At 42.2% G+C, this 16,638-nt stretch overlaps 1 protein-coding gene across 1 annotated transcript in view; it reads left to right on the forward strand.

Annotated features, from left to right (window-relative positions):
- The first annotated feature begins 11,528 nt into the window (after nucleotides 1-11,528).
- STAT4 (signal transducer and activator of transcription 4) overlaps nucleotides 11,529-16,638 on the forward strand; it is a 52,019-nt gene continuing 46,909 nt past the window's right edge. Inside the window, exon 1 of the mRNA XM_072979702.2 lies at nucleotides 11,529-11,772. The gene's annotated coding sequence lies outside the window, so the exon portion shown is untranslated. The remainder of the gene's footprint in view (nucleotides 11,773-16,638) is intronic.

Genomic DNA, 16,638 nt, shown 5'->3' on the forward strand with positions numbered 1-16,638 from the left:
TGTGTGTATTCTGCAAGGCTGGCTCTGTCATGGGGACGAGTGATGCAGTTGCCTCAGACGGTAGGGTGAGAAGGGCAGCGAATGTGCCACCTCAATGCCCACTGCGGCCACCCTCCTCTACTCCTCCTCCTCCTCTGGGGAGGTGTCACTGCAGGCAGCTTTTGACACTGAGCTCTTTCTCCCCCACCCCCAATATCTGCCACTGAGGCGGCTTCAAAGCTAAGGCACTGTAAGAGAGGTGACCCTGGACATTGTCTGTGGTCCAGCATACAAGAAGAACAGCCAGCATGTAGAGGACCAGTCCTTATAAGCATGCACCGTTCTCATCACCACTACATTGGTGTCCACCACCACCACCCTCTGGTGTCATGTAGAAGCACGACAACTGCATCCCTTGTCATCTCTCTGTTCTTCTCCTCTCCGTCCTATGGCAGGGAAGGGCATGGAGGTGTCCCCCACTTCAGCCATCTTCTCCTCTGGCACACTGTGTGTGTGTGTGTGGGGGGGAGAGACACCTATTGTCCAAACCTGACGAGCAGGGATGGTCCTTGTGCATTTTGGGCACTCCTATGTTCTGGTGGAGCAGCAGTTTGCTTCCCGTCTGGGAAAGTGTGGGCTACCATGGCTACTTCAGTTGCTTCATTCAAGGCTTTATTTCTCAAAGATGGGTTTAGTGCAACTGACCATTTCCACTATGACTACCACTGGCTTGTACCAACCTGACCCATCATCTCCACTATGATAAACTTATCTGTGGGTAGAGAAGAGAACTGGGTGATGTGGGGGGTGATGGTGGAGTAACTTCTCCAGGCCTCCCTGAAACATTACCTCCTTTCAGAATTTTGAGGGATCTTGTGGGGATAATAATAGTTGGCTGGATAGCTCAGTGAGTTAGGCATCTGGCGGTGGAGCCGGAGATTGGGGATCCCACTCCCACTGTGCATCCCAGAAGAGCTAACCTATGTGGCCTTGGGCAAGCTGCATGGTCCCAGGATGCCTCCAGATGAAAGGAATGATAAACCGCATCTAAGTACTGTATTCTCTACCTCAAAAACCCTGAAAAGTATCACCATAAGTCAGAACAGACTTGATGGCAAACAATTAAATTAAATTAAAGAGAATGTAATTGCCCAGTTCCTCAAATCCACAGACCAAGTTTGCATATTATACTAATTAAATTGTCCAGTTTGCATGCTGTACAATTAGCATGATATGCTAATCAATGCAGCTTTTATGAATATTTAAAACATTGTGATTTATACATATTGTTGCATTATTGTTCTATTAATGGTCAGTGTCTCACTGTATAGCTACACCAGCATAGAGGAAAGTGACACATTTCAGTGTCACTTTGCAACTAATTAAAGAGTCCCTCAATTTCAGGGTGGACACAACTCACATACAATGAAAATGAAGTTTTTTGCATCCTGAAATTGAAGCAGAGACGCTTTAATTAGTGGTAAAATGCGGCTAACCTCATTCCTTGCTACACTGATACGTATAGCTATGCATCAGATACTGACCAATCTATTTTAGCCTTGGAATCTTTTATTACAGTAACCACTGATCTGAGAGGGCCAGTATAGAGTGTGATGCTTTGAATGTAGAATTCGGAGCAGGGAGATGCAAGTTCAAATCCCTCTTCAGTCACAAAGGTTACTCTGTCTTTGGGTCAATGAGGACTTTACCGAAAATTATGTTTCAGGGTCATTCTCAGAATAAAATGGGAAGGAACAACTATTTTAAAAAGCACCCTGCTGGCACCTGTAAAGAAATAATGATGTTTTGCCACAGAGATTGGGTTTCTGGCAATACGTTCATGAAGTCAGCTTTGAACAGTTCCTTCTTTGGACCACAGCTGCCAGCCAGCATTCATTATTATAGGTTGTTTTCAGTGCAGCATACTGTTTGCATAGAAACAGTGGACGGAACTCTGCTGATAGATTTCTACAAACAGATTTCAGCCATCTGCAAAAAGACAAAGTGTTCTCAACATTGCAACTGTTACCTGTGGAACAGTGGACGGCTCTGCTCATTGGCGGATTGCAGAGAAAGACTTGTTTCTCACAAACAGCAGGTTAAAGCATTGACTCCACATTTTTGTTTATAATTTCAGCTCTATAAGAGCTAGAGGCTTACTTTTTTTATACATATAAAAACTTGGGATGCAGGCCTGATGGTAGTTCAGAGGGACCCAAGATGACACTCTTCAAATCTGGGGAGTGGGACCTGGCGGAACTGGTGATACGGCAACCCTAGTTATTTCCCAGTCACAACAGTTTGTGTGTGAGAGTGTTCCATCAAATTACAATCAACCCTCAACTTGCAAACTTAATCCGTTCCAGAAGGAAGTTTGTAAGTCGAAAAGTTTGTAAGTCGAATCAGCATTTCCCATAGGAATGCACTGAAAACCAATTAATCCATTCTGGCTGTTTTTTGTTCTTAGGTCGAGGGGCAGTTTGTAACTCGAATCATTAGTTCCCATAGGAACTAATGCAAAGCCGGTTAATCCGTTCCTACCACTAGGGGCAGAATTTTTTCTTTTTTTTCCCCCTTTTAAACTAAGATGGCTCAGGTTTAAAAAAAGGAAAGAAAAGAGGGAGGGAAGGAGGGAACAGACACCTTTTCAACAGAACACCTTGAAAAGCACCTTTTCAGCCAAGACAAGCACTTTTTGGGAAAAATCAAGCACCTTTCAGACAACAGATCACCTTGAAAAGCACCTTTTCAATCAAGACAAGCCAAGACACGTTTTTTTTTCTGGTTTGTAACTCGAATCTAAGTTCGTAAGTCAAGTCAATATTTTCCTATGAGAGCAGTTTGTAAGTCGAAATGTTTGTTACTAGAGCCGTTCGTAAGTCGAGGGTTGACTGTAGTGCTGAAACTATTCTGTGGCTGAAACTATTTTAGTTGAATGCAGTCACCGCATTATATAGAAATGGTCTGTCCCCTTATAAAAGGGGGAAATAAAATGTTATCTGCTTTCTAAATTTTGGGCATATTTGTTGACCATGGTTTTGGCTTTCTGTGTGATTCCATTCTGTGTGAGTCAAGAAACTGCAACAACACTAGCTGCTTCATGAAGCTTTCTAAGTGTAATAAACATAGCATTTCTCTTTCCATTCGGACAGAAATTTGGGCCCTCTGGGGCTGCTATCAAAAGCACTGCCACAGTCTAGGCTAGGTTGACCCAGGAGGCCACCTTGCCCTGGACAGGATGTCTGAGCCCTGTCAGCAAGTTTTTTAAAAAAGAAAAAGAGGTACATATTCACAGCAGTTGTTCTGAAAATTAGATGGTTTCATGAGGCAGAACAGGGTTATCTCAATGAACTCACGAAGGCCAAAAGTGGAACAGATGAAAGGCTCAAAGTCTCCTACCCACCTGACCAGCAAAACTACAAGAAAAGCTTAAAATGTGTGGTCTGTCTGTTCGTGTTCTTTATATTAGCACAAAGCTGTATCTGTCTTTTCAGATTTTCCCCTGTCCACATTTATATTCCACAGATCACCTGCACAAGGGTCCCTCAAGACTGACAGACCTCTCCTACATTCATTGAAAGCTCATCGGAACGTAGCGTAGGTTCTTTCAAAGAAGGGAGGGGGTGAAAAAGGGAGGAACGCTGCATTTTCAAATGTAGTGTGACTGTCATGTTGCCAATTAGGGTATTGCACTGGGATTAGAGAGAGCACCGGGTTCCAAGCAATGGGAGAGGGACTATCCCAAAGTCACCAGGTGAGCTTCAGGGCTCAGTAGATGCCTGAAACATGCTTGAATATTTATAGAATCAAGGTGGAAGAATTGGTGGTTCTTTTCTCTTTTTTAAAATAATATATTCTAGCTGATACAAATGCATTTATGTTTCACTTATGACATAATTCCATATTTGTAATGTGAAAAACGAGTTCCAGTACAAGTTAGAAGAAGAAGAAAAAATGCACAACAAACAAACAATGCAGTGCAATATCTGAGGTGCTGAACTGATGAGTAGCAAGTTATAACATTCTTTTATAGAGCATGAATGACAAAAAAGTGTAGTCAATCGCTTACCTGACCTCAGAGAAACCCAACCATTCAGACCTGTCTGAATAAGACTGAAGGCAAATAGGAAGAAATGAGATGAGAGATCGGAGAAAGAATGCTACTGCTACTTTCAGCTTTTCTAGTAAATCTTACAAAGTCAGTGGTGAACAAGGATAAAGCAAACCCATGTCACTGTGCAGGCTAGTCTCCTACTGGTAGTTCCAACTAAGAGTTGATCATTTGAATCAACTGCTGAAAGGTAGGCCAACACTTATGTAAATCCCCTTGAGTCAACAGGTCTACTGCAGTTGGAGTAGCAAATGAGTACTAAAGATAAATGTTTCAGCCAGAATTTGGGATAGTTCCTGTTGGCTCACTGTTTGCAGAGGTAAGAATGCTGGCCCAGGGAGCTTGGTTGAACCAACTGACCAGGTATGCCATTTATTTCAAGATTGTGTTGCCTTGGCCATCACCAATTACAGCAGAGGTTATGTAAGACAGTGGTTCTTAACCTTTGTTACTCAGGTGTTTTTGGACTGCAACTCCCAGAAGCCTTCACCATCAGCTCTGCTGGCTCGGGTTTCTGGGAGTTGCAGTTCAAAAACACCTGAGTAACAAAGGTTAAGAACCACTGAAAGAGACCTCAGCTAGGGTTACTATTGCTTCCCTTGCAGGCTTCCAGCACTTTATACACCTGTAGGACAATTATAAAGTCAGTGCATGAAATATTTCCCAACATGGATTGGCCTTTACATAATGTTAACACAATCAGTTAACCACTGCCCAATTTCCTTAGCCCCTGTTACCATGGTAACATTGGAAAGCGCAGCACCAACTACAGTATGAGTGAGTACAGTGGGAACTGGAGGAGAATGTGGTGGGCCCTTCCCATCTGATTGTTGCCCAAACTGCACTGGCAAGGGCTTGCAAAATTAGCTCTACCCATCAAAGGGGACCCAAAATATTTTGCTGCCTCATGCGAAAGAGCCAATGCTCCCACCCCTGCACCCAAAGGCAGCCAAGTTATTTTCCTGCATAAAAGGCAACAAATAATAATAATCCCATAAATATTTCACTTGTGGCAAGACTACAATAACAATAAAGGTAGCAAACAATTTGCTGCACTTTCATAATGCTTCAGCTCTGTAACCTCACTCTGAATCATGGTAGGGCTGGCTCTACCTTCCTCTTTATGGTTAGGCATTTAACAGTTACCATAGCAACATAGGTGGCACAGAACATGGGTCTAACTGGAAAGAACGGCTACAATTCCCATTTTTAATGTGACTGTGCAATGTTTCTGTCAGCATAATGTGGACAATAATATCTGCTTGCAATAATAGAACCCACTGGACATAAACTTTGATACAAAGAATACTTGTAGCAAAAATTATTCTTACCCCCCCCCCTCTGGTTTATGAATGTGGAATGTTGTGTTTCTGAATCAATGGTTCAAATAAACTACCTGCACAATATCATGTCTGCATTGCCAACATCCATGGCAGCAGTCAAGATGTTCTACAAGATACCCTTTTCTGCTCACTACCATCCACCAAACAGGGGGGAAATCCCAGAAATTGACTCCTTTTTTCATCAGTTAATCACTTCTCAGCCAAACAGAAAGCAATTGTCAGGGCTGTTTTTCAACAATGATTCGTAGGTTCTTCCAGCTCTGCAGTTCTAAAAGTATTAAATGTGGACACAGGAGGGCAACTTGTGGACATCTTGATTGCTGCCATTGGTGTTGTCAACATTCAGGCTCCCCTTTGCTATGTAATGCTTGGCAGACTTTTCCTGCTGGCAGCAGGGGCACAAACCATATCATGCAGCTATATCTGTTAAAATAAACTCTGGTGGTGTGAGCCCTCTGCTGGTCAAGAATAGTCATTGTTGTTGTTTAGTCGTTAAGTCCTGTCCCACTCTTCATGGCCCTATGGACCAGAGCACGCCAGTGTCTTCCACTGCCTCCCGGAGTTGGGTCAAATTCATGTTGGTAGCTTCAGTGACACTGTCCAACCATCTCGTCCTCTGCCGTCCCCTCTTCCTCTTGTCTTCACACTTTCCCAACATCAGGGTCTTTTCCAGGGAGTCTTCTCATGAGATGGCCAAAGTATCGGAGCCTCAGCTTCAGGATCTGTCCTTCCAGTGAGCACTCAGGGTTGATTTCCTTCAGAATTGATAGGTTTGTTCTCCTTGCAGTCCAGGGGACTCTCAAGAATCTCCTCCAGCACCACAATTCAAAAGAATAGTCATAGCAAGCTCAATTTTAACCACAGTTTTTTCGAGCTTAAAAAAAACACAAAGTTAAGTGCATCCTTCTTGCAAAACATATTCCAGCGGCCGCTATCTTGTTGGCACAGCTCCACACGCATAAGGCTGATCATGTTGTCAGCAATGGCTTTTTAGTCAAGCATTCCCCCCCTCCCATACTATTGCTATGTTTTGAGGCTCACTAAGGATTCCTCTTGTCTTGGGGAAACCTTGAGAGAGCTCAGGATCTGGGGAAAGGAGTAAAAACAATCCAATATGCATAAAGACAATGGGCTACATTCTCATTGTTTTTATACATATCCTATCTAGGAGAAGGAAAACTCCGATTTCAAACCTCCACTGCCTTGTGGCTATATCCATTGATGGAAAAGGCTTCAGGAGTTAACCCAGAGGCAAAATCCGGAGTTGGAGTCCCGAAGGCAGTTCATGTTATTCTGCCAACTCCTGTGACGTTGCTGGAACCAGTTGTATTGGCTCTTGCCTTTCCATTGGACCATTTCAGCAATGTGAAGAGGGGGGATCTGCTGCTTGGGTAACAACCTATCCTCCATATTACTTTACCCAGGCTTCATGCTCTGGAGAGGACACTCCTCGATTCAGAGCATGTTACCATAGTCTCTCGAGACTGAAGGATGGCTATGGTGAAAGGTACAGTGGTTGCATACTTCTGAGGCTAGAGGAGAACTTAAAGTTAGGGTTAGGATATTTTTGTTTTATTGATTTTGATTTTAACAACAACAAGAAGTGATGAAAAGGGAATGCATCAAAAGATTGCAGAAAATCTTAAAATCAAATTAAAATGGTGGAAATACAACCAAAGTTATAAACACATGGGCCATTCTGGTAATTAAATACCCAGCTGGAACAATACATTGGACCTGAAATGAATGGGAAGAATTGGATCAAAGAACATAGAAACTAATGAACATGCATCACGCACTATATCCAAAAAGTGATGTGGACAGATGATATTTACCACGAAAAACTGGAGGCCATAGATTACTGCATATGCAACAGGTAGTAGAGAAGGGGAAAAAAACCTACATGATTTTGTAAGTACTGTATAAGCAAAGAAAAACCAATGAAGGTAGTGAAAATGGAGAATGTTCTGAAAAAAATAAACAGTTTACAGTGCCAGTCTCTTGTCTGGAATGCCAGGAGGGGATGTTAACCCTGGATTGGTGGTAAAAAGGGTCTCTTGTGTGTGCAAAACCAGCTGTTGTAAAATTGTAGGGCAGGACGTCTCTTGTGTTCTCAGCACCCTCGAATCTATTGAACTGATCTTAAAAGCAGTGAAGATGAGTCCGGTAGGATTTATTCTTGATAACTCCATACTCCTAAAATACTGCATTGCTATCAGCATGCTATGATCCCCTTCTAGGATCTTCCTCTACCGTGAAGTCAGATTCACTGATCTTTTGCCTGTCTAATCTCTCCTCCCACCTCCACCACAAACGCCTTTGAAGAGCAAGGCTACAACATTGCCTGTCTCCGGTTCTGGGACACCTTACCTGTTCTCCAGGAATAGCTAGGCGTTGCTGATGGGGTATCAACAAATTCCCATTCCTAAGTGCATTGGTTTTTCTCTTTTCTTTTACAAATGTATATGATAACCCACTGTACTAAATTTAAAATATAGGGGGAAATCCTTTAAACTCTTTTTTTCTTTAACAACTATATTAATCTACTGATTATTCAAGACTGTACTCCCTCTCCCCAAAAGAAACCACCCCACAAGAGGAACAAACCCTCAAATGTAGCAAAGGAGCATTACACTGGAGTGTATTAGATATCATCATCATCATCATCTTAGAACTGCAGAGTTTATGGATCGTTAAGTCCAGCCCTTGTCAAGGAGGCCCAGTGGGGGTGGGGAATTGAACTCCCAACCTCTGGCTCCAGAGTCAGATTTAAAAACCACTGCATTATCCAGAAGTTATTTTATATGAATATGAGATGTCAGAAAAGAAATGACACAAGGAATATTGGGAAATGCAAAGGCTAAAGAAGGAAACACACGTTTTCGAACCCAGTGGAGAGAAGAAGAGAAACGATTGATGATGAATGTAAATACTATACAAAAGGAGCATCTTTATGTATCTTGGTCACAGAATGTTCACATTCTAGAAAACAGTGGTTTCAGCTGACAAATCCTCCTTTCAAGGAACCCAGAACTCAAATCTTAATACAGTAGTTATTGTTACACCCTCTCAAGTTGCTTCAAACCTAAGGTAACCCTATGATTAATGACCCCCATACAGTACTGTCCTGTTATTAACAGCCTAGCTCAGATCTTGCAAACTAAAGGCCATGCCTGCCTGTACTGAGTCAATCCATCTCATTTTCAGACCTCCTCTTTCCTACCGTCTTCCACTTTTCCTAGCATTATTGTCCTTTCCAGTGATTCTTGTGTTCTTATGATACATCCAAAACACAATAACCTTGGTTTAGTCATTTTAACTTCAAGTGAGAGTTCAGGCTTTACTTGACTTAAAACATGCTTTTTTTCCCTTTCTAGTGGTGCATGGCATCAGTAAAGATCTCCTCCAACATATTTTGAGTCCCACCCCCCTTCAGCTTTCTTCATCATCCATGGCTTTCACACCATTGGACATGCTATAGAATGGATGATCCTGGCCTTTGTATCCAGTGACTTTTTCCCCCCACAAATGCCTTTTCTAAGGCCCCTCCAAATCTCAGTTGTCTGATTTCTCAGTTACAGCTTCTGTTTTGACTGATGATTGAACAAAAATATCCTTCTTTCCATCAGTCTGAGGTACGATGATTTCTTCATTGAGCTTCGTCATTCTTCTGTAGTCATTATCTTTACTTCTTAACAATCAACTGTTGTCATGCTTTTTCCACTTTAATCTTCTGTAGTAGTTACACATCATTGCTATTTACTGCCAATAATACGGAATCATCTACATGTCTCCAGTAACCTATGTATATTTGCAATACAATCTCTAGCTCCTCTTGCTTTTCTGAAACCAGGGTGAACATGCTCCATTTCTCATTCCATGTATACTAAGAGTATTTTTTGTAAAATTACCAGCATTGCTTTGCACACATTGGAAATTAAGGCCATCATTTATGCAATTTTTGGTGTCTCCTTGGAGATTGGAATGCATATTGAGAGTCACTTTTACTGTTAAGATCTTGTTTGTTGATAGCAGGATTTCAAAGAGACATTTAACAGATCATTTGTGGGAAAGAATTGTTTCTAAGCAGCTACTCAGAAAAGTGTTTGTGAACTGGAAGTAAGTTTGTTTTTCCCCTCTCTTGATGTTCCATAAATGATTAAAGTAGGTATGTGTGGGCAGGCAAGTTAACAAAACAACTTTTTGTTGACTGGTAACTTTTATACCTTTGCAGAACTATGTGTATCAGAATTGTAGGGCACGGCCCTGATTAGCATCAGTTTTCCATTAATTTGGCTTACATTTCATCCCAGCCTTGCTCTTGGGTCGCATACTTTTCCAGTTGTCCGTATGAATGTTCATAGCACAAGAAGGGATAGTGTTCCCAGGTGCTGGGGGGAGGGAAATGGCTTTATACCTAATGGCTTTATATAGTCCAATACACTTGAGCCAACAAGTTATTCAGATCTCAGATCATCTGATCTTCATATGCTTCCTGTGGAGGTGGCTTTGGAACAATGGTATCTCCTATTGACTGGTGTGCCTCCTGCATTTCTATTGTTTTCGGATGTGTGAAAGGCTTTTCTAGGAAATGGATGTCCACAGCTGGATAGCAGATGGTGGTAAAATTTGGGAGTTACAGTATAGTAACTTTTTTCTGACTACAACTCCCAAAATTCTTCAGTGACCATGGTCAGCAGCTTTCAGTGGTAGCAAGGAGCTTCTTGGGTGTTGATGGTGGGGCTTATCTGTTCCAGAGGTTGTGGACTATACAGTAGAAGTAAACTCCATACAGGGCATTCCAGGAGCAAGAAAGAGGCAGCCTTGTATTTGCTGGATTTGAAGTCCCTTCAGAGAACCCAATTGCAACACTCCTGTTTACAAAATGGAAGCAAGGCACTACTGGGCACTGTGATTTATATTCTGTAATTAGACCTAGGTAAGTGTTGTGAGTAGTGTGCCTGAGTATAAGCAGAGTGCCTTTCTCTAACTGCTGAGAATTTCCAATCTACTTCTTGATATAAAGGTGTGTATGAGGTGTGTGATTTGGAAAGTAACAGTAAACCCCAGCATCTTTTTAAAAAAAATCTAATTTTTTTCTATGGAGTTCAGTACCCTGTGTGTTTGCATGTCTGAGCAGAAAGTTGAACTCAAGTCTGCCATTCTTATGCCTTGGGGCACACCGGCTCTCATAATAGACATCTATTTAGAATATATATATTTTAAAACTTTTCCTTTGTTTTTGGTAGGATAGAGTTAGAAGCAAGTCTCTCTAGTTTCAGTGCAACACACCAGGTTCCTTTTAGCACATCGTTAGACACAAAATGTGCAGTTGAGGGGAAACACACAAATAGAAACCAGTCGTGCCTATGCGTGGAGAACTTAAACAACAGGCAGTGTCATGTAACACAATTTCTATCAGGGTACAGAGTGCTAGATTTCCGTGCCTAAATTTAACTGTCCTATTCACGGTTTCTTCTTGACCAAAACCTGTTCTTCACCTTGGTCAACACTGAAAGTCTGCACATCCTGTTGACTGCAAGCGCACCAAACACAAAAACAGCCACTGAACCTAAAATTTTTGGCCTAGTCTTGTCCCAGGCTGTGGAACTCCTTCCCACAGGAGGCCAGACTGGCCCCTTTTCCTAAGCAGGCAAAGACCTTTCTCTTCAGGCAGGCTTTCCCTCCATGACCGGCTGCCTGAATGAGGTTTATTTTATGGCATGTTGTCCCTTACTGCTTTGAATATGTTTCAGTGTTGCTTTTCTTCTCTCTCTGTGTGTGTGTGTTTAAAACCGGTCGTTTAATGATGTCAGCTGCCTTGGGTCCTTTTGGGGGGAAAAAGCGAGGTAAACGATAGTTTAAAGAAATACATTTTCCTGAGTGTGGGTGTGTTGTTGGGGGGGGGGGTGGTTGGAGAGGCAACCTGACAAGTCATTTGGAAAATCTGCTTTTCACAAACAACAGCCACCATCCCAGACCAAATAATAATAATAAAAACACACATTGAAAAAGGCCCTGAGATTGGCGTATGAAACTCTGAGGAAGGAAAAAGGCGGGCGGGGTGGGGAGGAGGGAGAAAGAGGAGGGGAGTGAAGAGAAAGCCGCTCGGCCCTTCAAGGCATCAGGCGAGGGAACCGGCTCCCCTCCTCTCCTCTCCTCTCCTTCCCTCGCGGGACAGCCCGCCTGCTTCTCGACTCCGCACAGGAAGACTCCCCCACCCACTCATACACACACCCAGGCAGAAAGGCGCGAGCGGGCCCCGGGCGACACTTCGCTTCGCCTCGCGGGCCGGCCGGCGTCGAAAGCGAACGGGAGCTCCCGCAGCCACGCGGCCAGGTGAGTAAACGCAGGGAAGGAAGGGGGGGCGAGGGCAGAAGACGCCCCGAAAGGCACGGCGCGGGGTTCAAGTCCAGCGCCCTCGAAGGCAACCCGCGGAGAAAAGGGGGGACCACGTTTCCGCTCTGTGTTCTTCCAAGGGAGGCGGGCAGGCTGGCTGCACCAGGCAGGGCTGAGCGGGAAACGACGGTCGCCCGGTGGGAAGGAGGAAACAGTTCGAAAGCCACCCTTAGCACGGCCACCCCCTTTCCTGAGGCCAACTCCCCGCAGAGCCAGAGGCCCCGAAGGCTTGCACCAGGCAGGAGGATCAACAAGGAGCAAAGAAACTAACCCAAAAATGAGGGAGGAAACATGGTTGAAGTTAGAGGCGCTGTATTCTGTGTCTTGACTACTCAGTGGCTTAGGTTTCTGGCCCTGGAGCCAGAGGTTGGGAGTTGGATTCCCCCAACTGGGCCTCCTTGGCAGGGGCTGGACTGGATGATCCAAAGGGTCCCTTTCCGGCTCTGCAGATCTAAGATTATTAAATAACTCTGGATAGCTCAGCAGTTTAGGTATCCGGATGAGGAGCCAGAGGTTGAGAGTTCGATTTCCCCCACTGCCTCCTTGACAGGGGCTGGACTTGATGATCTCTTGACAGTCCCTTTTAGCTCTACAGGTCTAAGATTATTTAAAAAACTGCTGGAGAGCTCAGGGGTTTAGGTTTAGGAGCCAGAGGTTAGGAGTTTGATTCCCCAGTTTGTCTCCTTGACAGGGGCTGGACTTGATAATCTATATAGGATCCCTTCCAGTTCTGCAGTTCAGAGGTGGTGGTAAGGATGATGATTAAAAGACTTCAGGTGCACTCAAAATTATTTAAAAATTGACTGGTATTATATAACAGATAATGGTGGTGTGCTTTTGGAGATCTGCAACTGTTATCCTCCTCCTCCTCCTCCTCCTCCTCCTCCTCCTCCTCCTCCTCCTCCTCATTATTATTATTATTATTATTATTATTATTATTATTATTATTATTATTATTATTATTATTATTATTATTATTATTATTATTATTATTATTATTATTATTATTACCACCTATTCCTGCTTTTGCTGTCTTTACCAGCCTGCCTGATGAAGGGTTCTGTATAGCCCAAAGGTTTGCACAATAACTGAGGACCTTTTGAAGTGGCCCAAGAGAGGTATTGTCCCTTATGGGCTTCAACATTTGAAGCTTCTTTAGAATAGTGTTGTTGTTTGTTCACCAGCAAACCCATTTTATTTTATTTTATTAACAAATCATCAATATACAAAAACAACATAAAAAGAACCAGAATATATACATATCTTAGTACAACTCAATAAGCACAATATAAATTAGTGCATTCAACACCAGGAACAATAGAGATATCTTTCTTTCAAACTGTTGATTACAGTGCCCCGTAACTCTTTGAAAATGACATTCTCTCTTGTTTGGGTAAACAGCTTTTGCCTTTCAATAATACAAAGTTCAAAAAGTCTTGCCCTACAGTGTTTTTTAAATTTTATAAATGAAACGTTGGACATCTACAATTCACACCTTAGCTTTAATTGTCTACGGTGGCAATGCAGTGCTCCTCAACCTTGGGTTTCCAGATATTCAAGAACACCTGGGAACCACTGTTTCAGAAGATCATTGTTCATTCTGAATTTTGATTTAAAAATGCACACACAATGATAAAGAGGTTCCGTGAACATGTGAAACCAAAATATAAGATAAAGGTTTCAACCATCAGTTTATTTAGTATATACAGTGGTGCCTTGCAAGATGATGTTAATTCATTCTGCGAAAATTGCTGTTTTGCAAAAACATTGTCTTGCGAAATGCGGTTCCCTATTGGAATGCATTGAAATCTATTTAATGCGTTCCAGTGGGGAAAAATAGTCGTTGTTTTGCAAAAATCGCCCATAGGAAAACTGTTTTGTGAAGCGCTATAGCAATTGCAAAAACTCATCATCTTGCGAATAAACCGTTTTGCGAGGTAATCATCTAGCGAGGCACCACTGTAACCATAAGACTGGACTGTTCTTTGTTATGCAGTTCAAACACTTTCACTGCCCCATATATACTGTATATAAATAGAAACGTGCTTTGACAGAAGTTCTGATAAGACCACACTTTTATTTGCAACCTCTTTACAAACAGACCACAGTCTTCCTCTGAAATTCTGCTTATATCAGAGCTGTAACTGAGAACATTAACTAACACACAGCTCTTATTAACTAACCCTTGCCACTCACACCCTTATACACAAAGAACCTCTCCAGCTACAAACCCTACTAACAAATCAGCTTGCAGATCCATTCACAAACTTTTCCCCACACTTTTGAACTGCCTTAGATGCCACACTAAGTAAAATCCACATACAACTGTTAACCTCAGTCACTTACCATGCATACAAATACTGGGGTTTTTTTTACATAAAATATGTGGGCAATGTAAAATTGCCACAGTGTGTAACTTTGTGTCAGCTGCTTCTCTTAAGTTTTCCAAGCACTATTACTCAGTCATATGAACAGCAGTGGGGAGAGGAAGATATGTAAATGAACAGCGGCAACCTGGGGACTAGAAAATATAAGCCTGTGTAAGCGAGAACATAGTGAATAGAATGTATTGAAAGTATTTGTGGTATATATGTACACATGGACTAAAACAAATGCAAGAAACAGATATGTAAAAACATAAACAAAGCAAATTGGCTTGGAACTTAAAATAAATACCTGAAAGGATGCCCATGGAAGGAAAGTTTCCTCTCTTTTGCATCTTGCTATGAAGATTTGATTGGTATGATTCAGCCAGCTTTTCATTGCAGTCCCTAACTACTTGCATTTTGCCATGCCTAACAATTTGTCATTTTCAGAGTCGTCATGTGATTGAAAATATTTTATTCTTGGCCTTTTTAAAGGTGCAAGCTACCTGGAAGACAACATCTTCTTTTTGGAGTTTGCTTGTGTTTTTAAATAATCAGGGGAGGCCTTTCTCATATTCCGGCCACCATCACAGACGCATTTGGTGGCAACAGGAGAGAAAGCTTTCTCAGGTCACTGCTCTAAGCTGTGGAGCAATTTCCCGTGGGAGGCCAGGCTGTTCTGCATGTGGGCAAAGACCTTTCTCTTTAGGCAGACTTTTTCTCAGTAATTGGCTAACTACAGTGGGGTCTTGACTTGAGAACTTAATCCGTATTGGAAGGCGGTTCTCAAGTCAAAAAGTCTGTAGGTCAAGTCTCCATTGACCTACAGTGCATTGAAAATCGATTAATCCCGTAACAGGCCGTTTTTGTTCCATTTTGGTTTTTTTCTGGTCTGTAAGTTAAATCTCAGTCTGCAAGTCAAACCTAAATTTTGCGGCCAGAGAAGTCTGTAACTCAAAAAGTCTGTAAGTCAAGCCGTCTGTAAGTCAAGGGTCCACTGTAACGGGGTTCATAAAAATCAGACTGATGTTTTATTTCTTAAAATATTGTTTGTTTTAATATTGTAAGCTACTTTGCAACTGCTCAGGAGGAAATCGATCACACACAAAATAGAGTCATAGGTAACTGGAATGTAAAAGTAGGAAACAAAGCAGAACTGAACACATGTGGAAATTTTGGCCTAAGGATTAGAAATGAATCAGGTGAGCATCTCAAAGAATTCTGCGAAGCCAGCTATTAATGCAAATATATGATTCAGGCAACTGCACAGACAATTGTATCAAGTTCATATCACTGGATGGTCAACATAGAAATCAAATAGACAATGTCCAAAATCCAAGTAGAGAAAAAACATGGGTATAAGAGAAACAGCAGTTCCTTCACCTTCTGTCAGCACCCCTTTGTGTGACTGATTACACAACCAGTCATGTTCCCAGTGTTACAGCTGGTGTGGGATCAGACATGTGGAGGTGAGCCTGCAGGAAAGGAAGCAAGGTTTGTGCAGCTGCCTATACAGTGGGGTCTTGACTTGAGAACTTAATCCGTATTGGAAGGCGGTTCTCAAGTCAAAAAGTTCTCAGGTCAAATCTGCATTTCCCATAGGAATGCATTGAGAACCATTTGATCCGTATCTGCTCTTTTCCGTCCATAGAAAATAATGGGAAGCTGCTATTCTGCCTTCGACCACTAGAGGGGGATATTTTGTTTCTTTTTTTCTTAGGTCAAGAAAGGTTCAGGGAAGGCAGGGAAAATACAGTCCAGGCAGTACCAGGCAGTCTGAAGACTCCCAATCCACTCTCTAAACGCTGGGAGGAGTGAGGAAGCAGACAGGCACCCTTTTCACTGGCAAACAGTTAACTGAAAGTTCACATTTTGCACTTTCCCTGCCTCCCACGTGGTTTTTTTCAGTTCTTAACTCAAATCTAAGTATGTAAGTCAAGTCAATATTTTCCTATGAGAGTGGTTCTTAAGTCAAAATGTTCTTAACTCGAGCCGTTCTTAAGTCAAGACCCCACTGTATGTGATCACATAAACAATCAGATTCTGGCTATTAGAACTGGAAATAGAGATAGAGAAGCTGTGTTCTCCCTGCAAAAATAATACCAAGAATGGGCTGTGGTATAAGCCACAAAAATTAACATAAAGAATTAAAGTTGAAGAAAACCTTTAAAACAATATTGTTGTGTTATGTTACATGCCATCAAGTTGCTTCCTATAGTAACCCTATGAACTACAGTACTGACTTCTAAATGTCCTAACAATCCTACTTAGGCCTTGCAAATGAAAGGACATGGCTTAATTTATTTAGTCAATTCACCTCGTGCTAGGTTTTCCTTTTTCCATAGCTTTCAACTTTTCTTAGCATTATTGTCTTTCTCCAGGTATTGGATAGGAAGATAATGTACATCCTTGTCTGGCTGCTTTATCAATGAAAAACGAT

The sequence above is a fragment of the Pogona vitticeps genome, chromosome 1, assembly GCF_051106095.1.
Source record: "Pogona vitticeps strain Pit_001003342236 chromosome 1, PviZW2.1, whole genome shotgun sequence".
NCBI classification, from domain to species: domain Eukaryota; kingdom Metazoa; phylum Chordata; class Lepidosauria; order Squamata; family Agamidae; genus Pogona; species Pogona vitticeps.